A 22,490-nucleotide genomic window follows, 5' to 3' on the forward strand; every position below is an offset into this window, starting at 1 on the left:
AAGAAGTAAAAGGGCATCCCCTACACAAGAGTTACTGGTGTGTGATACAACCCCTGCAAAACTAGCTTGACTTATTGGAATAACATCATTAAAACCTACATAAAATTTGAATTAGATCCTTTCTCATTACACTCTTCCATACTTCCAGCCTCTCTCAGGAATAAAGACAGATTCACTGTGTCATCTCCTATTGTTCATTTTGCCGTGAGAGGTTCAGTGGTCTGATACTTCTGATTCCAAACAATATTTTAGTAGAACACATGATTTTTACATTGTTATTTAAGATAGAAGTGCTGCTTAGAACACAGTGGCTACCACCTTTTTGAAGAAATGATCCAACAACTTGAATTGTGCATCAACTAGCAACAGGGGCACTTTTGTGGAAAATTATGCCACATTTATGGAAGTAAATGTAATCTTTTAGTCACACTATTAATCACTTCATAATCGGTTGTGTGTTTCAGGGTTAAACAAGACTCTTGTTCAGGAATATTCCTTTTAGTATACATATATGTTGCCAAAATAATATATTTTTATCACAGGACAAATGATCTATTTTGACTTCTTTTTTGGTATTAATTAGATTGTACAGTTGTTAAAATGTGAGAGTACCTCTGATGATAGTAATCTGGTTGCCAATCATGTGGTTACCAATCGCATGCATTGCACCGCCTGTATTCAATTTCACCTGTTTGTGATAACAACCGTTATCATGCTAATATCACTGGTTTAATAATTAGTTATTAGTGTAATGAGATTACACTTTGATGTTGATGTAATGAGGCATAACAAAAATGTGGATTTGTAGTACTCATGTCCAAGTGGCACGAGCAGCACCTCTTCCAACTCCTGCTCTCCTCTTCAGATGAAGCTTTTTGCAGCCGTGCAGTGCAACCTTCTTTTATATGACTATGACACTTGGAAAGACAAGTCCTGTTTGAATGGGTTTAATAGCGCACATGTTGTCTAGCATTAGCCATTTCAAATGCCAAGAGGGAAGGCTTTTTTGGCACTTTCCAGCTGCCCTCGTATGAAGCTGTCTTTTTTTTTGAAAATGTCTTTATTAGCAAGTGGGCAAGAACAAATACAATAATTCCAGTAGTAGTATAAGGTTCACATTTCGTAGTTCTCACATGCTAGCAATAATAAGTCATTTATCAAACATTTGAATTTTTTGGTATTTTCCCAACGATTACTCCTTAACTCCCCCCCCCCCATTCCCTCCCTCCCTCGGCACTTACTCGGACATATTAATCACTCATAGTACTCGGCCCAGGCGAGAATATCCATTACGCAATCATTGTTTTGACACAAACCTATATAGGACTACATACAATACGGTGTATACACGTTCCTCTCACGTTGCACCTAGAGCTATTTTTGCTCGCCAGTTTAGTGTTGGAAGTCAGGTCGGGAGGAGTCCACATACTCCAATTAGACCATTCTTCGCCTTAACTATCAGTAGTTGGTAAAGTAGATTGAGTTCAATAAACAAAAGAAGAGTGTCCATAGAGAAAGGACTATGCCGTTCACGGGAGCACAAGAACAACCACACTGGGATGTTAAGGAAGGCCCTCACTCACCACCTAGTGAGGACATGCTTCATCATCGGGCCCCACCAAAGAGACCGAGTGTCTCTTTGGTGTGCTGCCACGCCAGGATTACTGCGGAGCGGGATGGTGAGTAGAGGGCGTGTTGCGTGCAAATGAAAATTAGTGAGTGATGGAGGTATTAAAAAATGTCAGTAGTGTATCTGAGATAACAATTTATTAAGTGATCACTAAAGACAATAGATCTTAAAAGATGTGAGGGACCAGTCCACTTTAATTGAGTGGTGGGTTCCTACAGAGTAGTCGACATGTTTCTTGCCATTGAAACGGTGTTAAATGACCCGGCAATTCATCAGGACTGGGTGTGATAAACCCCGGCGGTATGGGCACACTAAGGCCCACCCTTACCTAGGGACGTGGGTGTGAAAATAATAAAAAATGTGAAAAGTGCAAAAAAATTAGGAATAGTAAACTTATTCCTAATTACTCCTGGTTTAGGAGGCTTCTACTGATCGTTTCTGCACCTGGAAGAAAGAGGACAGAGACATACAAGTAGAACAAGACAAACATTTAGAATTACTCTTGGTTGTCATAGGTTCCGTAGTGAATAACGTGCTCCAAAAGTGAAAGGTACTCTAGCTGTGGTAGAATAGCGCTATGGTTAACACCACCTATTAGCCCCGGGTTCACATGAGCTAGGAGAGGTGTAGTGTACTATTCGTGGTACAAACTAGAAGTGACTAAGGGATAAAAAACAGTGAAAATCTTCATAGAAGATCGTCAACCTTGCGATCAATATAGAAATACGTAAAGATCGCCATCAAGTTAAAATTGTCTCACTTTTAGGGTGTTATGGATAAACACCATGGGTCTCAGGAGGGGGGTGGAAGCGTATTCGGCACACCCTGTAATATGACAGAGCAAAGGAAAAACACAAGCGACATTAGAATAGTGTAAAGCCCCTCGGAAAACGGAGCGCGATCTGTACTTAGCTCCATTTCAGCAGAGGACTCCCACTTACGCCCTTGACGCTCGGCACCCGTAGTCCACCTACGTCACCCTCGAACTGGACCCCGAAGATGATAGCGCGGCTCGGTTCAGTGTTTAAAAGCAAAGAGGCAAGGCGGCAATTGCTTCCGGGTGGGCGTGGCAAAATGACGTGTTCATACCAGCACTGCCGAACAGAGCGTTCGGTTGGCTATGACTAACGGTCACGAGGTTACTCGTTACTAGGTGCCCCGTGTAAACACGGAAGGGGTGTACAAGGAGCGTAATCGGTCACGTGATTGCTCGTTGCTTGGTGACCTGGTTAGACACGGAAGGTGTGGGATTCTGATTGGCGCATACACGCTGTGCAGACTCTGACTTTCGGTTGCAAGTTATGAACCGGCACATGGCAGATACCATCATTGGCAAAGCTAAACCCTATGTGTCAACTATATGCAGTGTTCCCTAGAGGGATGTATATCCAGACAACTATTGGCAAACAGTTAAACACAAAGGTAAACTTAGCAAGGGAGTTCAAGTGGATGGTCGTCGATATTGCAACCAGCTACTGCCAGAATCGGTTGAAGGGGGTTAGGGTTATATATTAAAGAGCCCGTTTTGCAGTTCTATGTTGTCTGAAATCCACTGACTCTAATCTGGTTCACTTCATTACCGTATTCCAAGGGATATCGTCATTAAGACCTACAAGGTGGGTACCCAGTCTGTACACCCACCTTTGCTCTTTCTCAAAAAGGAGATTAGGAAGGTTCAGGGTGCCAGTCACATGCTCGATGACAGTCCAACGCAGGTCGTTGGGAGTGTGATTGTGCTCCAAAAAGTGGCGGCTCATTTTGGTGGTCAGTTTCTTGCACCTGATATTGGAACGGTGTTCCCCTATCCTTTGCTTAACTTTGCGGGTCGTCATTCCTACGTAACGTAGGTCGCAGGAACAGGTGATCAGGTAAATAACATTTTGCGTGTTACAATTGGTGTGACATTTCTGTGTCCATACTTTCCCTGGTTCAAGCTCAAGAGTTTTTGTGTGTGTCGTCAGATGACACACACTACAGTTCGCACAGGGGAAGTGTCCAGTGATTTGTGGTAGACCCCAAATTTTCGTGATTGATCTTACTGTGGTCGGTGCCTCAATTTTGGGTCGAGTGTGAACAAGGGTGTCTTTCAGGCTGCGCCCTTTCTTGAAGGAGAACAAAGGTTTCTCCCAATCTGTTTTAATACTGGACACAATGCGCCAATTTTTGTTGATTGATTTTTTCATGTAATTGGACATTGTGCTGTATGTGGTTACACAGGTCAATGGTATGGTTTGATTGTTGGTAACCCTGTCTTCGAGGAGAGACTCTCGTGGTTGGTTGCGAGCCCTCTTGTAACCCTTATTTAGTATCTGGGTGGGGTAGCCTCGAGACCTCAGTTTGTCTGTTAAATCAGCAGATTGGATCTTGAAATCTTGGAGCTCAGAGCAGTTGCGTCTGATTCGTAAGTATTGTCCATAAGGAAGGTTTTCTTTCAAGGGTCTGGGGTGAAAGCTTGTGAATTGTAGTAGGTTGTTGCGAGCTGTAGGTTTTTGGTAGGTTTTGGTTGTAAGCTTTGTGCCACAGACCTGGATCCTTACATCCAGAAATGTAACTTCTGTTTTGCTCAATTCAGAGGTGAACTTCAGGTTGGCGTCTAGTGTGTTAATCCAACCTAGAAAAGCCTGTAGTTGTTCATCATCGCCTGTCCATATTATCAGGACATCATCAATGTAACGTCTCCATATCTTTATGGATGACGTATAGGGGCTATTAGGTTGCGTGATATGTCTTGCCTCGAAGTCAGCGACGTACAGCCCAGCCACGCTGGGGGCAAATGTACTGCCCATCGAGGTCCCCGTAGTTTGTAAGTAGAGGTTGTCCTTGTAGGCAAAGAAGTTCTCCTTTAGAGCTATGGTGGCGCAGTCTAGGATGAAGGTTTTCGAAGCCTGGTAATCCCAGTTGATGGAGTCTAAAGCCGTCCCCAGGACCTTGATGGTGTCGTCCTGGGGAATGCTGGTGTACAGACTCTCAATGTCTAACGTCACGAGTGTGACTGTGTTTTCTGGGAAATCAATATTTTGAAGCAATTGAAGTAAACTTTTGGTATCCTTCAAGTAGGTTGGTGTATTTTGTACAAAGGGTTTGAGATAATAGTCACAAAACCGCGAGAGTGGTTCTAACAAGGAGCCGATACCTGAAACGATCGGTCTCCCTGGTGGTGGTAGCCGGTTTTTGTGTGTCTTCGGGAGAGTGTAAAAGTAAGGTATTCTACTCTTACTCGTGCTCAGGAAGTCCGCCTCATTTTTTGAGATCTCTCCGTTATCTTCAGCTCTTTTGACCAGATTGGTGATACGAGCACTCAGCTCGTGTGTGGGGTCTTGTAATAAGGGGGTGTAGTTCCTCCTGTCTGCCAGGAGAACTTCACATGCCTTCTCATAATCTGTTGTGTTTTGAATTACCAATCCACCCCCCTTATCTGCTGGTTTGATAGTGATCTTGGGGTCATTTTGTAGAGATCTTAGTGCTTGGTATTCCTCTGTGCTGAAGTTGCAGTAGGTTGGACTGGCCTGGTAGGTCTCTAGGTCCAGGAATACTGCTTGCTCAAAAGCCGTGATAGCTGCTGGCACTGTCTGAATCGGTGGGTTGAAAGTAGAGTTTAATCTCAAACCGGTGTCACCTTTATGTTGTGCTTCATTTGGGTCTTCTTTTCCCTCAAAAAACGCTTTGAGTTTTAATTTCCTAAAAAATGCTGAGAGCTCACAGTGGAGCTTGAATTTGTCTGGGCGGGCGGTTGGAACAAAGCCCAGACCTCTCTCTAGGACTGAGGTTTCAGTTGGAGTTAACACCTTATCAGATAGATTGTTTATGAGACTCATATTCCGCTCGTGCCTGGTTGTTGTTGTTCCCTGTTGCGGGTGTGGTTGCTCACTGCATCGTCGGTTTCCCATGACACATGGTTCATTGATTGACCCGTGCCTCTTCTCTTTCCCCTTCCTCTCCTGCCCTGGTCTAAAAAAGGCTGGCGGTAATTGGGTTGATAATTGGGAGGAGGAAAAAATCCTGGGTTCCAGCCCATCATGGGATATGGTGGTTGGTGAAAGGGGAATTGGTGGCCCATTGCTGGTATTTGGGGTGGCCCTGGCCATCTAGGCGGTTGGTTGTAGTAGCCCTGTTGGCCACAATTGTTACGATTGCCCCTGTTCCCTCGTCTTCTTCCTTGTTTCAATGACCCCGTACTAGATCCACTGCTGTTAGATGTATTATCATCTGACAGGTTTTCGTTGGACGGATTGTTGGAGGATGGTGTGTATGCTGCAGCTGAGTATGGATATACCTTCTCGTATTCAAATTTTTTCAGATCTTTCTGAAATTTATTGACTTTGGCTTGTGTCAGGTTATCCTTATACTCATTCAACTCCTTATTTATCTCGTCCAATTTCTTCTTGTAACCAGTTATTGTTGCTTTAAATTTGGACTCGGTTTCCTGTATTTCAATTTGTAGGGCATCCGAGAGTCTCAAAGCTGTCTTAATAATCAGAACAAGCCAGTCGCGGGTACAATGCCACGCGATCATGGCCCATTCTTTCCTGAATGTAGCATCATTCAGAAAGATTCGGGGGGCATTCGTGACGAGTAATCCTCGTGGTGCTATGTTTTTCAGAAGATATTGTTTTAATATAGTGCCATGCAGGATAGTACGTATCCTGTCTCTTTTGGTTTCAGTGAGTTTGTCCCACTCCGTGGTATGCGCTATTACTTGTGCAATAGCTGGATCTGCGAACTGATCGGAGTCAGACAGGATGTTAGCTATTTCGGACTCAGAGAATGTTAATCCTAAGTTTGCCATGATAGACCCAAGGTGTTGGTAGTTTGAGACAAAAAAGTAATTAAAAGAGCCAAAAGTGTGCTCAGTTAAACAAGCTCTCACAGCTCTGCGCTGCTAAGTATGTATGACAAGGAGAGAGGTAGGGAGAGTACTCTGACACTCTTGTTCCCCGGTCAGTATTCAATAAACAAAAGAAGAGTGTCCATAGAGAAAGGACTATGCCGTTCACGGGAGCACAAGAACAACCACACTGGGATGTTAAGGAAGGCCCTCACTCACCACCTAGTGATGACATGCTTCATCATCGGGCCCCACCAAAGAGACCGAGTGTCTCTTTGGTGTGCTGCCACGTCAGGATTACTGCGGAGCGGGATGGTGAGTAGAGGGCGTGTTGCGTGCAAATGAAAATTAGTGAGTGATGGAGGTATTAAAAAATGTCAGTAGTGTATCTGAGATAACAATTTATTAAGTGATCACTAAAGACAATAGATCTTAAAAGATGTGAGGGACCAGTCCACTTTAATTGAGTGGTGGGTTCCTACAGAGTAGTCGACATGTTTCTTGCCATTGAAACGGTGTTAAATTACCCGGCAATTCATCAGGACTGGGTGTGATAAACCCCGGCGGTATGGGCACACTAAGGCCCACCCTTACCTAGGGACGTGGGTGTGAAAATAATAAAAAATGTGAAAAGTGCAAAAAAATTAGGAATAGTAAACTTATTCCTAATTACTCCTGGTTTAGGAGGCTTCTACTGATCGTTTCTGCACCTGGAAGAAAGAGGACAGAGACATACAAGTAGAACAAGACAAACATTTAGAATTACTCTTGGTTGTCATAGGTTCCGTAGTGAATAACGTGCTCCAAAAGTGAAAGGTACTCTAGCTGTGGTAGAATAGCGCTATGGTTAACACCACCTATTAGCCCCGGGTTCACATGAGCTAGGAGAGGTGTAGTGTACTATTCGTGGTACAAACTAGAAGTGACTAAGGGATAAAAAACAGTGAAAATCTTCATAGAAGATCGTCAACCTTGCGATCAATATAGAAATACGTAAAGATCGCCATCAAGTTAAAATTGTCTCACTTTTAGGGTGTTATGGATAAACACCATGGGTCTCAGGAGGGGGGTGGAAGCGTATTCGGCACACCCTGTAATATGACAGAGCAAAGGAAAAACACAAGCGACATTAGAATAGTGTAAAGCCCCTCGGAAAACGGAGCGCGATCTGTACTTAGCTCCATTTCAGCAGAGGACTCCCACTTACGCCCTTGACGCTCGGCACCCGTAGTCCACCTACGTCACCCTCGAACTGGACCCCGAAGATGATAGCGCGGGCTCGGTTCAGTGTTTAAAAGCAAAGAGGCAAGGCGGCAATTGCTTCCGGGTGGGCGTGGCAAAATGACGTGTTCATACCAGCACTGCCGAACAGAGCGTTCGGTTGGCTATGACTAAAGGTCACGAGGTTACTCGTTACTAGGTGCCCCGTGTAAACACGTAAGGGGTGTACAAGGAGCGTAATCGGTCACGTGATTGCTCGTTGCTTGGTGACCTGGTTAGACACGGAAGGTGTGGGATTCTGATTGGCGCATACACGCTGTGCAGACTCTGACTTTCGGTTGCAAGTTATGAACCGGCACATGGCAGATACCATCATTGGCAAAGCTAAACCCTATGTGTCAACTATATGCAGTGTTCCCTAGAGGGATGTATATCCAGACAACTATTGGCAAACAGTTAAACACAAAGGTAAACTTAGCAAGGGAGTTCAAGTGGATGGTCGTCGATATTGCAACCAGCTACTGCCAGAATCGGTTGAAGGGGGTTAGGGTTATATATTAAAGAGCCCGTTTTGCAGTTCTATGTTGTCTGAAATCCACTGACTCTAATCTGGTTCACTTCATTACCGTATTCCAAGGGATATCGTCATTAAGACCTACAAGGTGGGTACCCAGTCTGTACACCCACCTTTGCTCTTTCTCAAAAAGGAGATTAGGAAGGTTCAGGGTGCCAGTCACATGCTCGATGACAGTCCAACGCAGGTCGTTGGGAGTGTGATTGTGCTCCAAAAAGTGGCGGCTCATTTTGGTGGTCAGTTTCTTGCACCTGATATTGGAACGGTGTTCCCCTATCCTTTGCTTAACTTTGCGGGTCGTCATTCCTACGTAACGTAGGTCGCAGGAACAGGTGATCAGGTAAATAACATTTTGCGTGTTACAATTGGTGTGACATTTCTGTGTCCATACTTTCCCTGGTTCAAGCTCAAGAGTTTTTGTGTGTGTCGTCAGATGACACACACTACAGTTCGCACAGGGGAAGTGTCCAGTGATTTGTGGTAGACCCCAAATTTTCGTGATTGATCTTACTGTGGTCGGTGCCTCAATTTTGGGTCGAGTGTGAACAAGGGTGTCTTTCAGGCTGCGCCCTTTCTTGAAGGAGAACAAAGGTTTCTCCCAATCTGTTTTAATACTGGACACAATGCGCCAATTTTTGTTGATTGATTTTTTCATGTAATTGGACATTGTGCTGTATGTGGTTACACAGGTCAATGGTATGGTTTGATTGTTGGTAACCCTGTCTTCGAGGAGAGACTCTCGTGGTTGGTTGCGAGCCCTCTTGTAACCCTTATTTAGTATCTGGGTGGGGTAGCCTCGAGACCTCAGTTTGTCTGTTAAATCAGCAGATTGGATCTTGAAATCTTGGAGCTCAGAGCAGTTGCGTCTGATTCGTAAGTATTGTCCATAAGGAAGGTTTTCTTTCAAGGGTCTGGGGTGAAAGCTTGTGAATTGTAGTAGGTTGTTGCGAGCTGTAGGTTTTTGGTAGGTTTTGGTTGTAAGCTTTGTGCCACAGACCTGGATCCTTACATCCAGAAATGTAACTTCTGTTTTGCTCAATTCAGAGGTGAACTTCAGGTTGGCGTCTAGTGTGTTAATCCAACCTAGAAAAGCCTGTAGTTGTTCATCATCGCCTGTCCATATTATCAGGACATCATCAATGTAACGTCTCCATATCTTTATGGATGACGTATAGGGGCTATTAGGTTGCGTGATATGTCTTGCCTCGAAGTCAGCGACGTACAGCCCAGCCACGCTGGGGGCAAATGTACTGCCCATCGAGGTCCCCGTAGTTTGTAAGTAGAGGTTGTCCTTGTAGGCAAAGAAGTTCTCCTTTAGAGCTATGGTGGCGCAGTCTAGGATGAAGGTTTTCGAAGCCTGGTAATCCCAGTTGATGGAGTCTAAAGCCGTCCCCAGGACCTTGATGGTGTCGTCCTGGGGAATGCTGGTGTACAGACTCTCAATGTCTAACGTCACGAGTGTGACTGTGTTTTCTGGGAAATCAATATTTTGAAGCAATTGAAGTAAACTTTTGGTATCCTTCAAGTAGGTTGGTGTATTTTGTACTAAGGGTTTGAGATAATAGTCACAAAACCGCGAGAGTGGTTCTAACAAGGAGCCGATACCTGAAACGATCGGTCTCCCTGGTGGTGGTAGCCGGTTTTTGTGTGTCTTCGGGAGAGTGTAAAAGTAAGGTATTCTACTCTTACTCGTGCTCAGGAAGTCCGCCTCATTTTTTGAGATCTCTCCGTTATCTTCAGCTCTTTTGACCAGATTGGTGATACGAGCACTCAGCTCGTGTGTGGGGTCTTGTAATAAGGGGGTGTAGTTCCTCCTGTCTGCCAGGAAAACTTCACATGCCTTCTCATAATCTGTTGTGTTTTGAATTACCAATCCACCCCCCTTATCTGCTGGTTTGATAGTGATCTTGGGGTCATTTTGTAGAGATCTTAGTGCTTGGTATTCCTCTGTGCTGAAGTTGCAGTAGGTTGGACTGGCCTGGTAGGTCTCTAGGTCCAGGAATACTGCTTGCTCAAAAGCCGTGATAGCTGCTGGCACTGTCTGAATCGGTGGGTTGAAAGTAGAGTTTAATCTCAAACCGGTGTCACCTTTATGTTGTGCTTCATTTGGGTCTTCTTTTCCCTCAAAAAACGCTTTGAGTTTTAATTTCCTAAAAAATGCTGAGAGCTCACAGTGGAGCTTGAATTTGTCTGGGCGGGCGGTTGGAACAAAGCCCAGACCTCTCTCTAGGACTGAGGTTTCAGTTGGAGTTAACACCTTATCAGATAGATTGTTTATGAGACTCATATTCCGCTCGTGCCTGGTTGTTGTTGTTCCCTGTTGCGGGTGTGGTTGCTCACTGCATCGTCGGTTTCCCATGACACATGGTTCATTGATTGACCCGTGCCTCTTCTCTTTCCCCTTCCTCTCCTGCCCTGGTCTAAAAAAGGCTGGCGGTAATTGGGTTGATAATTGGGAGGAGGAAAAAATCCTGGGTTCCAGCCCATCATGGGATATGGTGGTTGGTGAAAGGGGAATTGGTGGCCCATTGCTGGTATTTGGGGTGGCCCTGGCCATCTAGGCGGTTGGTTGTAGTAGCCCTGTTGGCCACAATTGTTACGATTGCCCCTGTTCCCTCGTCTTCTTCCTTGTTTCAATGACCCCGTACTAGATCCACTGCTGTTAGATGTATTATCATCTGACAGGTTTTCGTTGGACGGATTGTTGGAGGATGGTGTGTATGCTGCAGCTGAGTATGGATATACCTTCTCGTATTCAAATTTTTTCAGATCTTTCTGAAATGTATTGACTTTGGCTTGTGTCAGGTTATCCTTATACTCATTCAACTCCTTATTTATCTCGTCCAATTTCTTCTTGTAACCAGTTATTGTTGCTTTAAATTTGGACTCGGTTTCCTGTATTTCAATTTGTAGGGCATCCGAGAGTCTCAAAGCTGTCTTAATAATCAGAACAAGCCAGTCGCGGGTACAATGCCACGCGATCATGGCCCATTCTTTCCTGAATGTAGCATCATTCAGAAAGATTCGGGGGGCATTCGTGACGAGTAATCCTCGTGGTGCTATGTTTTTCAGAAGATATTGTTTTAATATAGTGCCATGCAGGATAGTACGTATCCTGTCTCTTTTGGTTTCAGTGAGTTTGTCCCACTCCGTGGTATGCGCTATTACTTGTGCAATAGCTGGATCTGCGAACTGATCGGAGTCAGACAGGATGTTAGCTATTTCGGACTCAGAGAATGTTAATCCTAAGTTTGCCATGATAGACCCAAGGTGTTGGTAGTTTGAGACAAAAAAGTAATTAAAAGAGCCAAAAGTGTGCTCAGTTAAACAAGCTCTCACAGCTCTGCGCTGCTAAGTATGTATGACAAGGAGAGAGGTAGGGAGAGTACTCTGACACTCTTGTTCCCCGGTCAGTATTCAATAAACAAAAGAAGAGTGTCCATAGAGAAAGGACTATGCCGTTCACGGGAGCACAAGAACAACCACACTGGGATGTTAAGGAAGGCCCTCACTCACCACCTAGTGATGACATGCTTCATCATCGGGCCCCACCAAAGAGACCGAGTGTCTCTTTGGTGTGCTGCCACGTCAGGATTACTGCGGAGCGGGATGGTGAGTAGAGGGCGTGTTGCGTGCAAATGAAAATTAGTGAGTGATGGAGGTATTAAAAAATGTCAGTAGTGTATCTGAGATAACAATTTATTAAGTGATCACTAAAGACAATAGATCTTAAAAGATGTGAGGGACCAGTCCACTTTAATTGAGTGGTGGGTTCCTACAGAGTAGTCGACATGTTTCTTGCCATTGAAACGGTGTTAAATTACCCGGCAATTCATCAGGACTGGGTGTGATAAACCCCGGCGGTATGGGCACACTAAGGCCCACCCTTACCTAGGGACGTGGGTGTGAAAATAATAAAAAATGTGAAAAGTGCAAAAAAATTAGGAATAGTAAACTTATTCCTAATTACTCCTGGTTTAGGAGGCTTCTACTGATCGTTTCTGCACCTGGAAGAAAGAGGACAGAGACATACAAGTAGAACAAGACAAACATTTAGAATTACTCTTGGTTGTCATAGGTTCCGTAGTGAATAACGTGCTCCAAAAGTGAAAGGTACTCTAGCTGTGGTAGAATAGCGCTATGGTTAACACCACCTATTAGCCCCGGGTTCACATGAGCTAGGAGAGGTGTAGTGTACTATTCGTGGTACAAACTAGAAGTGACTAAGGGATAAAAAACAGTGAAAATCTTCATAGAAGATCGTCAACCTTGCGATCAATATAGAAATACGTAAAGATCGCCATCAAGTTAAAATTGTCTCACTTTTAGGGTGTTATGGATAAACACCATGGGTCTCAGGAGGGGGGTGGAAGCGTATTCGGCACACCCTGTAATATGACAGAGCAAAGGAAAAACACAAGCGACATTAGAATAGTGTAAAGCCCCTCGGAAAACGGAGCGCGATCTGTACTTAGCTCCATTTCAGCAGAGGACTCCCACTTACGCCCTTGACGCTCGGCACCCGTAGTCCACCTACGTCACCCTCGAACTGGACCCCGAAGATGATAGCGCGGGCTCGGTTCAGTGTTTAAAAGCAAAGAGGCAAGGCGGCAATTGCTTCCGGGTGGGCGTGGCAAAATGACGTGTTCATACCAGCACTGCCGAACAGAGCGTTCGGTTGGCTATGACTAACGGTCACGAGGTTACTCGTTACTAGGTGCCCCGTGTAAACACGTAAGGGGTGTACAAGGAGCGTAATCGGTCACGTGATTGCTCGTTGCTTGGTGACCTGGTTAGACACGGAAGGTGTGGGATTCTGATTGGCGCATACACGCTGTGCAGACTCTGACTTTCGGTTGCAAGTTATGAACCGGCACATGGCAGATACCATCATTGGCAAAGCTAAACCCTATGTGTCAACTATATGCAGTGTTCCCTAGAGGGATGTATATCCAGACAACTATTGGCAAACAGTTAAACACAAAGGTAAACTTAGCAAGGGAGTTCAAGTGGATGGTCGTCGATATTGCAACCAGCTACTGCCAGAATCGGTTGAAGGGGGTTAGGGTTATATATTAAAGAGCCCGTTGTGCAGTTCTATGTTGTCTGAAATCCACTGACTCTAATCTGGTTCACTTCATTACCGTATTCCAAGGGATATCGTCATTAAGACCTACAAGGTGGGTACCCAGTCTGTACACCCACCTTTGCTCTTTCTCAAAAAGGAGATTAGGAAGGTTCAGGGTGCCAGTCACATGCTCGATGACAGTCCAACGCAGGTCGTTGGGAGTGTGATTGTGCTCCAAAAAGTGGCGGCTCATTTTGGTGGTCAGTTTCTTGCACCTGATATTGGAACGGTGTTCCCCTATCCTTTGCTTAACTTTGCGGGTCGTCATTCCTACGTAACGTAGGTCGCAGGAACAGGTGATCAGGTAAATAACATTTTGCGTGTTACAATTGGTGTGACATTTCTGTGTCCATACTTTCCCTGGTTCAAGCTCAAGAGTTTTTGTGTGTGTCGTCAGATGACATACACTACAGTTCGCACAGGGGAAGTGTCCAGTGATTTGTGGTAGACCCCAAATTTTCGTGATTGATCTTACTGTGGTCGGTGCCTCAATTTTGGGTCGAGTGTGAACAAGGGTGTCTTTCAGGCTGCGCCCTTTCTTGAAGGAGAACAAAGGTTTCTCCCAATCTGTTTTAATACTGGACACAATGCGCCAATTTTTGTTGATTGATTTTTTCATGTAATTGGACATTGTGCTGTATGTGGTTACACAGGTCAATGGTATGGTTTGATTGTTGGTAACCCTGTCTTCGAGGAGAGACTCTCGTGGTTGGTTGCGAGCCCTCTTGTAACCCTTATTTAGTATCTGGGTGGGGTAGCCTCGAGACCTCAGTTTGTCTGTTAAATCAGCAGATTGGATCTTGAAATCTTGGAGCTCAGAGCAGTTGCGTCTGATTCGTAAGTATTGTCCATAAGGAAGGTTTTCTTTCAAGGGTCTGGGGTGAAAGCTTGTGAATTGTAGTAGGTTGTTGCGAGCTGTAGGTTTTTGGTAGGTTTTGGTTGTAAGCTTTGTGCCACAGACCTGGATCCTTACATCCAGAAATGTAACTTCTGTTTTGCTCAATTCAGAGGTGAACTTCAGGTTGGCGTCTAGTGTGTTAATCCAACCTAGAAAAGCCTGTAGTTGTTCATCATCGCCTGTCCATATTATCAGGACATCATCAATGTAACGTCTCCATATCTTTATGGATGACGTATAGGGGCTATTAGGTTGCGTGATATGTCTTGCCTCGAAGTCAGCGACGTACAGCCCAGCCACGCTGGGGGCAAATGTACTGCCCATCGAGGTCCCCGTAGTTTGTAAGTAGAGGTTGTCCTTGTAGGCAAAGAAGTTCTCCTTTAGAGCTATGGTGGCGCAGTCTAGGATGAAGGTTTTCGAAGCCTGGTAATCCCAGTTGATGGAGTCTAAAGCCGTCCCCAGGACCTTGATGGTGTCGTCCTGGGGAATGCTGGTGTACAGACTCTCAATGTCTAACGTCACGAGTGTGACTGTGTTTTCTGGGAAATCAATATTTTGAAGCAATTGAAGTAAACTTTTGGTATCCTTCAAGTAGGTTGGTGTATTTTGTACTAAGGGTTTGAGATAATAGTCACAAAACCGCGAGAGTGGTTCTAACAAGGAGCCGATACCTGAAACGATCGGTCTCCCTGGTGGTGGTAGCCGGTTTTTGTGTGTCTTCGGGAGAGTGTAAAAGTAAGGTATTCTACTCTCACTCGTGCTCAGGAAGTCCGCCTCATTTTTTGAGATCTCTCCGTTATCTTCAGCTCTTTTGACCAGATTGGTGATACGAGCACTCAGCTCGTGTGTGGGGTCTTGTAATAAGGGGGTGTAGTTCCTCCTGTCTGCCAGGAGAACTTCACATGCCTTCTCATAATCTGTTGTGTTTTGAATTACCAATCCACCCCCCTTATCTGCTGGTTTGATAGTGATCTTGGGGTCATTTTGTAGAGATCTTACAGCCTGATTCATGTACGGGCCGTTTTGCGTGTCCCTAATAGCGATTAATAGCGACTCGCTAATGAGGAAACGCAAAACGGCATTCATGTACTTTTCGGGGAAAAAATAGCGACTCGCACGCGGGCGCTAAATCCGATAGCGACCAACTAAAAACGCTAATCCCGGCTACCTGCGTCGGGATTGCGACTCGCAATCCCGTGCGATCGGAAATGCGACTCGCAATCCCGTGCGATCGGAAATGCGACTCGCATTCTCGCGCGATCGGGAAAACGGAAAGTCGCTTTCCGAGCACAGTGATGACATCACAACCAGGAAGCAGGCAGTTCCCACCCCCAAACACCACAGCGAGGCAAACCTCCGAGGGAGCAAGTCGGAAAGCAGACGCTAAACCAGCGATAGCGACTTCTCTACCGACTGAAATAGCGACATATCTGCTGCAATGTCTGAGGAACCTGTCCCTGGCCCCAGCAACAGCGCAGGACGAAAGCGAAAGCTCAAGTTCTCAGAGCAGGAGCTCGAGAACCTTATTGAAGGGGTGGTGGCCAACCATGACCGGCTCTTCGGGACCAACTCCAGAAAGGTCCCAGAGCAAGACAAGCGGAGGATCTGGCTGGGAATAGCCTCCAGCGTGAACTCGGTGGGTGTGGCCGATAGGTCATTGGAGGAGCTTAAGAAGCGCTGGTATGACCTCCGAGGTCGTGCCAAGGAGAGGGTGGCGGAGCGCCTTGGAGAGGCATCGGGCACTGGAGGTGGCGGACCGACAGTCCCACCCAACACACCCTTGGAGGACCAGGTCGAGAACACCCTTGAGAGGGAGGCGTGCGTTGGCGTGACCCCTCTGGACTCCTCCCGCCCCACCCAAGACACCCAAGGTAAGTGGCATGCGACTGCGACCCTGTCCCCTATGACCGTCCCTGACCAAATAGGCTCACTTATTGGCCCTTAGTCATGCCTTTGTTGCGCATCAGGGAATGCCCTGAAGCATTGTGGGAGATGTAGTATGTCCACAATGTAGTAGTACCCCAATGCAGCCAGACAGGTCCCAAAGTACGCAAATCCACAGCCATCCAGGGAATGTCACCCAGCATGCATGTAACATCAGCACGTCTGACAGTCACATGCAACTAATGAGGATCCACTTACCCTCACAGGTGGCGCAGACAGCAGTGACAGCGAGAGGCTGCAGATAGATGAGGAGGCCCAGGAGGAGGATTCACAACCAGAAACCCAGGCACCAGCCCCTGCCGCTGCAACAACACCAGCAGCCAGGCCCCCCACCGTTGCTGCATCTGGATCTGCCGTCCCACCCGCAGCCAAGGCCAGGCCCCCCACCGTTGCTGCATCAGGATCTGCCGTCCCACCCGCAGCCAAGGCCAGGCCCCCCACCGTTGCTGCATCAGGATCTGCCGTCCCACCCGCAGCCAAGGCCAGGCCCCCCACCGTTGCTGCATCTGGATCTGCCGTCCCACCCGCAGCCAGAGCCAGGCACCCCACTAATGTGCCCCCAGTCCCTGCCGCACCAGCAACGCCTGCTGCAACACCACCTGCAGCTGGTGCCAAGAGATCTGGGCCTGCGACAGCGGCAACACAGCGGGCAATCAGCAGGAGGGGCAATGGACATCGCTATGCCTGCATGAGCGTAGAGAGACGCATGCTCCGGATCCACCAGCGCCAGTCACAGCAGCAAGGTGCCATCCAGCTCCTGCTGCACAAAATTGGGCGCAATGTGGCGGGAGTTGGAGACCGCATGGACCGCATGACGGCGGCCATGGGCCGCATGACTGCAGCCATGGAGGAGAACACTGCTGCGCTCATCAAGCACCGCAGTGTAGCGAGCCGGCGCCACCACCAGCTGATGAGCCGGCTGTCCGCCTATAGCAGGTCGAATTATGTGGCAGCAAATGCCACCACCCAGTTGTCGCGGCGCTCTCTCACACAGCAGCACCAACTAGTGCAGTGCTGTGAGGACATCACCAGGGTACTGGAGCACCTAACCACCGCGGTAACGGCACTACACACACCTGCGCTACCGGCCACTGTAGGGGGCGACGATGCCAGTGAGGGTGCCTCCAGCGTGAGCAGCCAATCGGCCACACTGGTCCCGCCACCTAGGCGCAGCACCAGGGCAACGGCTGGTACAGGTGCCCAGGAAGAGGAAGAGCCTCAGAGGCGCTTGGGCATTACGCGCAGGAGGCACCATTGACACTGTCTGCATAACACTGGCACAGGCTGACGCTAAGCCTGCCATGTATATGCACACTGCAGTATGAAGCAATACTGTTATTTGTAAATAGTTGGACTGATTACCTTTTTCTTGTGAATGAAACAAATATATTTATTTTGCAGCACACATTAGCCTTGTGTAATCATTACATTTTGCATGCAATTGTGATATGTGGGGTGGGGGAAGAGGGTGGGCTAGAAATTGTTCAGTGTGATGTGGTTGCGACGTCTGTGGCCTTCAGCTGGGTTCTCCCCGCGTGCATGGTGCACATGTGCTGGTGGCCGGTCGTCCCCTTCAGATTCACTGCCTGAGATGTCAACAGGTATCCGGCGCTTGGTTGCAATGTTATGGAGCATTGCACAGACAGCCACAATGCGGCAGAACGCAGCAGGACTGTAATACATGGCCCCACCTGTCTTGTGCAGTATACGGAACCTGCTCTTGAGCAGGCCAAATGTCCTTTCTATACAGTTCCTTGTCCAGATGTGCACAACATTGTAGCGCCGTTGCTGAGGTGTGGCAGGGTTGAGGTAAGGGGTCAGGAGGTATTCCCGTAGGGCGTAGCCACTGTCACCTGAATGAGAGGAGCAGATGTTGATTGCCTGTGCAGCGCAGTGACTTCATTGCAATGTGACATTGTCGACAAAGTGTACTTACCAAGTAGGTGTCCTTCCCCAAACTCTCCTCTGAGCAGTCGTGTGTGGAGTCCACTGTGCCTGAAGATAAAGGAATCATGGGTACTCCCTGGGTACTGTGCGACAATGTCAGTGATGATGGTCTTGGCATTGCAGACCATCTGTATGTTGAGGGAGTGGTAGGACTTCCGGTTGCGGTACATATACTCCGTGGCAGCTGGTGGGCAGATGGCGACGTGGGTACAGTCGATGCAGCCGAGGACATGGGGAAAATGGGCTACATTGTAAAATTGTAGTTTTGTCAGGTCCAATTCCTGTTGGCTCGTAGGAAATGTGATGTGGCGGTGGAGCTGGGTGAGCATGGCGTCAACGAAAGTGTGGAGGCAGCGTGACATGGTGGGCTGGGATATCCCCCCAGCAGCCGCTACTATGCCCTGGAAACTGCCGGAGGCCAGGAGGTGCAGGCTGCACAATACCTGCACATGTGTAGGCACAGAATTGTTTCGCCTTGTTGGGTGCTGCATGAGGGGGTCAAGTTCTTGTATCAGCCAGGTGATCATTTCCCCATTCAGCCTGTATTTGGCATAAATCTGTTCTCTGGTCTGGCCCAGCAAGGTGACCCGCTGCCGGTAAATCCTTTCCTGCCTCATGCGTCTCCTCCGTGCTGCTCGCTGTAGCCTTCGCCGCCTCACCACCATGTACATTCCTGGCATTGTGGAACGCCTAATGCTGCTGCTGAATGTCCTTATGTGTGATTGGTCAGGCCTGGACCTGTTGGTGATTGGCCAACTGTTTTTCAAATTTTACTTAATCATGGCTTTTATGGTTACCACCTGCTTTGAGTTGTCCTTAATTTGCGCCGCGCAAAACTGCGATTTTGGGGTTTTCCGCTATTGTATATTTTTCATGAATGCCGATTGAGAATAAATTGCGTTTCGCTATTCATTTCGCAGATTCCGTGGTTGGTCGCTATTTCCGTATCGCTAATGCGCGACTACCGGGACTCTGCGACTATTATAGCGTAATCGCTATTTTAATCGCTATTCTGTGTTTGCGAATTCGCTATTTTGTACTTGAATGCCGATTCCGTGTTTTGCACCCGCAATTGCATTTTCGCAGCCATTGCGGGCGCAATTTCGCTTCATGAATCAGGCTGTTAGTGCTTCGGGGTCCAGTTCGAGGGTGACGTAGGTGGACTACGGGTGCCGAGCGTCAAGGGCGTAAGTGGGAGTCCTCTGCTGAAATGGAGCTAAGTACAGATCGCGCTCCGTTTTCCGAGGGGCTTTACACTATTCTAATGTCGCTTGTGTTTTTCCTTTGCTCTGTCATATTACAGGGTGTGCCAAATACGCTTCCACCCCCCTCCTGAGACCCATGGTGTTTATCCATAACACCCTAAAAGTGAGACAATTTTAACTTGATGGCGATCTTTACGTATTTCTATATTGATCGCAAGGTTGACGATCTTCTATGAAGATTTTCACTGTTTTTTATCCCTTAGTCACTTCTAGTTTGTACCACGAATAGTACACTACACCTCTCCTAGCTCATGTGAACCCGGGGCTAATAGGTGGTGTTAACCATAGCGCTATTCTACCACAGCTAGAGTACCTTTCACTTTTGGAGCACGTTATTCACTACGGAACCTATGACAACCAAGAGTAATTCTAAATGTTTGTCTTGTTCTACTTGTATGTCTCTGTCCTCTTTCTTCCAGGTGCAGAAACGATCAGTAGAAGCCTCCTAAACCAGGAGTAATTAGGAATAAGTTTACTATTCCTAATTTTTTTGCACTTTTCACATTTTTTATTATTTTCACACCCACGTCCCTAGGTAAGGGTGGGCCTTAGTGTGCCCATACCGCCGGGGTTTATCACACCCAGTCCTGATGAATTGCCGGGTAATTTAACACCGTTTCAATGGCAAGAAACATGTCGACTACTCTGTAGGAACCCACCACTCAATTAAAGTGGACTGGTCCCTCACATCTTTTAAGATCTATTGTCTTTAGTGATCACTTAATAAATTGTTATCTCAGATACACTACTGACATTTTTTAATACCTCCATCACTCACTAATTTTCATTTGCACGCAACACGCCCTCTACTCACCATCCTGCTCCGCAGTAATCCTGGCGTGGCAGCACACCAAAGAGACACTCGGTCTCTTTGGTGGGGCCCGATGATGAAGCATGTCATCACTAGGTGGTGAGTGAGGGCCTTCCTTAACATCCCAGTGTGGTTGTTCTTGTGCTCCAGTGAACGGCATAGTCCTCTCTCTATGGACACTCTTCTTTTGTTTATTGAATACTGACCGGGGAACAAGAGTGTCAGAGTACTCTCCCTACCTCTCTCCTTGTCATACATACTTAGCAGCGCAGAGCTGTGAGAGCTTGTTTAACTGAGCACACTTTTGGCTCTTTTAATTACTTTTTTGTCTCAAACTACCAACACCTTGGGTCTATCATGGCAAACTTAGGATTAACATTCTCTGAGTCCGAAATAGCTAACATCCTGTCTGACTCCGATCAGTTCGCAGATCCAGCTATTGCACAAGTAATAGCGCATACCACGGAGTGGGACAAACTCACTGAAACCAAAAGAGACAGGATACGTACTATCCTGCATGGCACTATATTAAAACAATATCTTCTGAAAAACATAGCACCACGAGGATTACTCGTCACGAATGCCCCCCGAATCTTTCTGAATGATGCTACATTCAGGAAAGAATGGGCCATGATCGCGTGGCATTGTACCCGCGACTGGCTTGTTCTGATTATTAAGACAGCTTTGAGACTCTCGGATGCCCTACAAATTGAAATACAGGAAACCGAGTCCAAATTTAAAGCAACAATAACTGGTTACAAGAAGAAATTGGACGAGATAAATAAGGAGTTGAATGAGTATAAGGATAACCTGACACAAGCCAAAGTCAATAAATTTCAGAAAGATCTGAAAAAATTTGAATACGAGAAGGTATATCCATACTCAGCTGCAGCATACACACCATCCTCCAACAATCCGTCCAACGAAAACCTGTCAGATGATAATACATCTAACAGCAGTGGATCTAGTACGGGGTCATTGAAACAAGGAAGAAGACGAGGGAACAGGGGCAATCGTAACAATCGTGGCCAACAGGGCTACTACAACCAACCGCCTAGATGGCCAGGGCCACCCCAAATACCAGCAATGGGCCACCAATTCCCCTTTCACCAACCACCATATCCCATGATGGGCTGGAACCCAGGATTTTTTCCTCCTCCCAATTATCAACCCAATTACCACCAGCCTTTTTTAGACCAGGGCAGGAGAGGAAGGGGAAAGAGAAGAGGCACGGGTCAATCAATGAACCATGTGTCATGGGAAACCGACGATGCAGTGAGCAACCACACCCGCAACAGGGAACAACAACAACCAGGCACGAGCGGAATATGAGTCTCATAAACAATCTATCTGATAAGGTGTTAACTCCAACTGAAACCTCAGTCCTAGAGAGAGGTCTGGGCTTTGTTCCAACCGCCCGCCCAGACAAATTCAAGCTCCACTGTGAGCTCTCAGCATTTTTTAGGAAATTAAAACTCAAAGCGTTTTTTGAGGGAAAAGAAGACCCAAATGAAGCACAACGTAAAGGTGACACCGGTTTGAGATTAAACTCTACTTTCAACCCACCGATTCAGACAGTGCCAGCAGCTATCACGGCTTTTGAGCAAGCAGTATTCCTGGACCTAGAGACCTACCAGGCCAGTCCAACCTACTGCAACTTCAGCACAGAGGAATACCAAGCACTAAGATCTCTACAAAATGACCCCAAGATCACTATCAAACCAGCAGATAAGGGGGGTGGATTGGTAATTCAAAACACAACAGATTATGAGAAGGCATGTGAAGTTCTCCTGGCAGACAGGAGGAACTACACCCCCTTATTACAAGACCCCACACACGAGCTGAGTGCTCGTATCACCAATCTGGTCAAAAGAGCTGAAGATAACGGAGAGATCTCAAAAAATGAGGCGGACTTCCTGAGCACGAGTGAGAGTAGAATACCTTACTTTTACACTCTCCCGAAGACACACAAAAACCGGCTACCACCACCAGGGAGACCGATCGTTTCAGGTATCGGCTCCTTGTTAGAACCACTCTCGCGGTTTTGTGACTATTATCTCAAACCCTTAGTACAAAATACACCAACCTACTTGAAGGATACCAAAAGTTTACTTCAATTGCTTCAAAATATTGATTTCCCAGAAAACACAGTCACACTTGTGACGTTAGACATTGAGAGTCTGTACACCAGCATTCCCCAGGACGACACCATCAAGGTCCTGGGGACGGCTTTAGACTCCATCAACT

Source organism: Lissotriton helveticus, chromosome 8 (assembly GCF_964261635.1).
Source record: "Lissotriton helveticus chromosome 8, aLisHel1.1, whole genome shotgun sequence".
Taxonomy (NCBI): domain Eukaryota; kingdom Metazoa; phylum Chordata; class Amphibia; order Caudata; family Salamandridae; genus Lissotriton; species Lissotriton helveticus.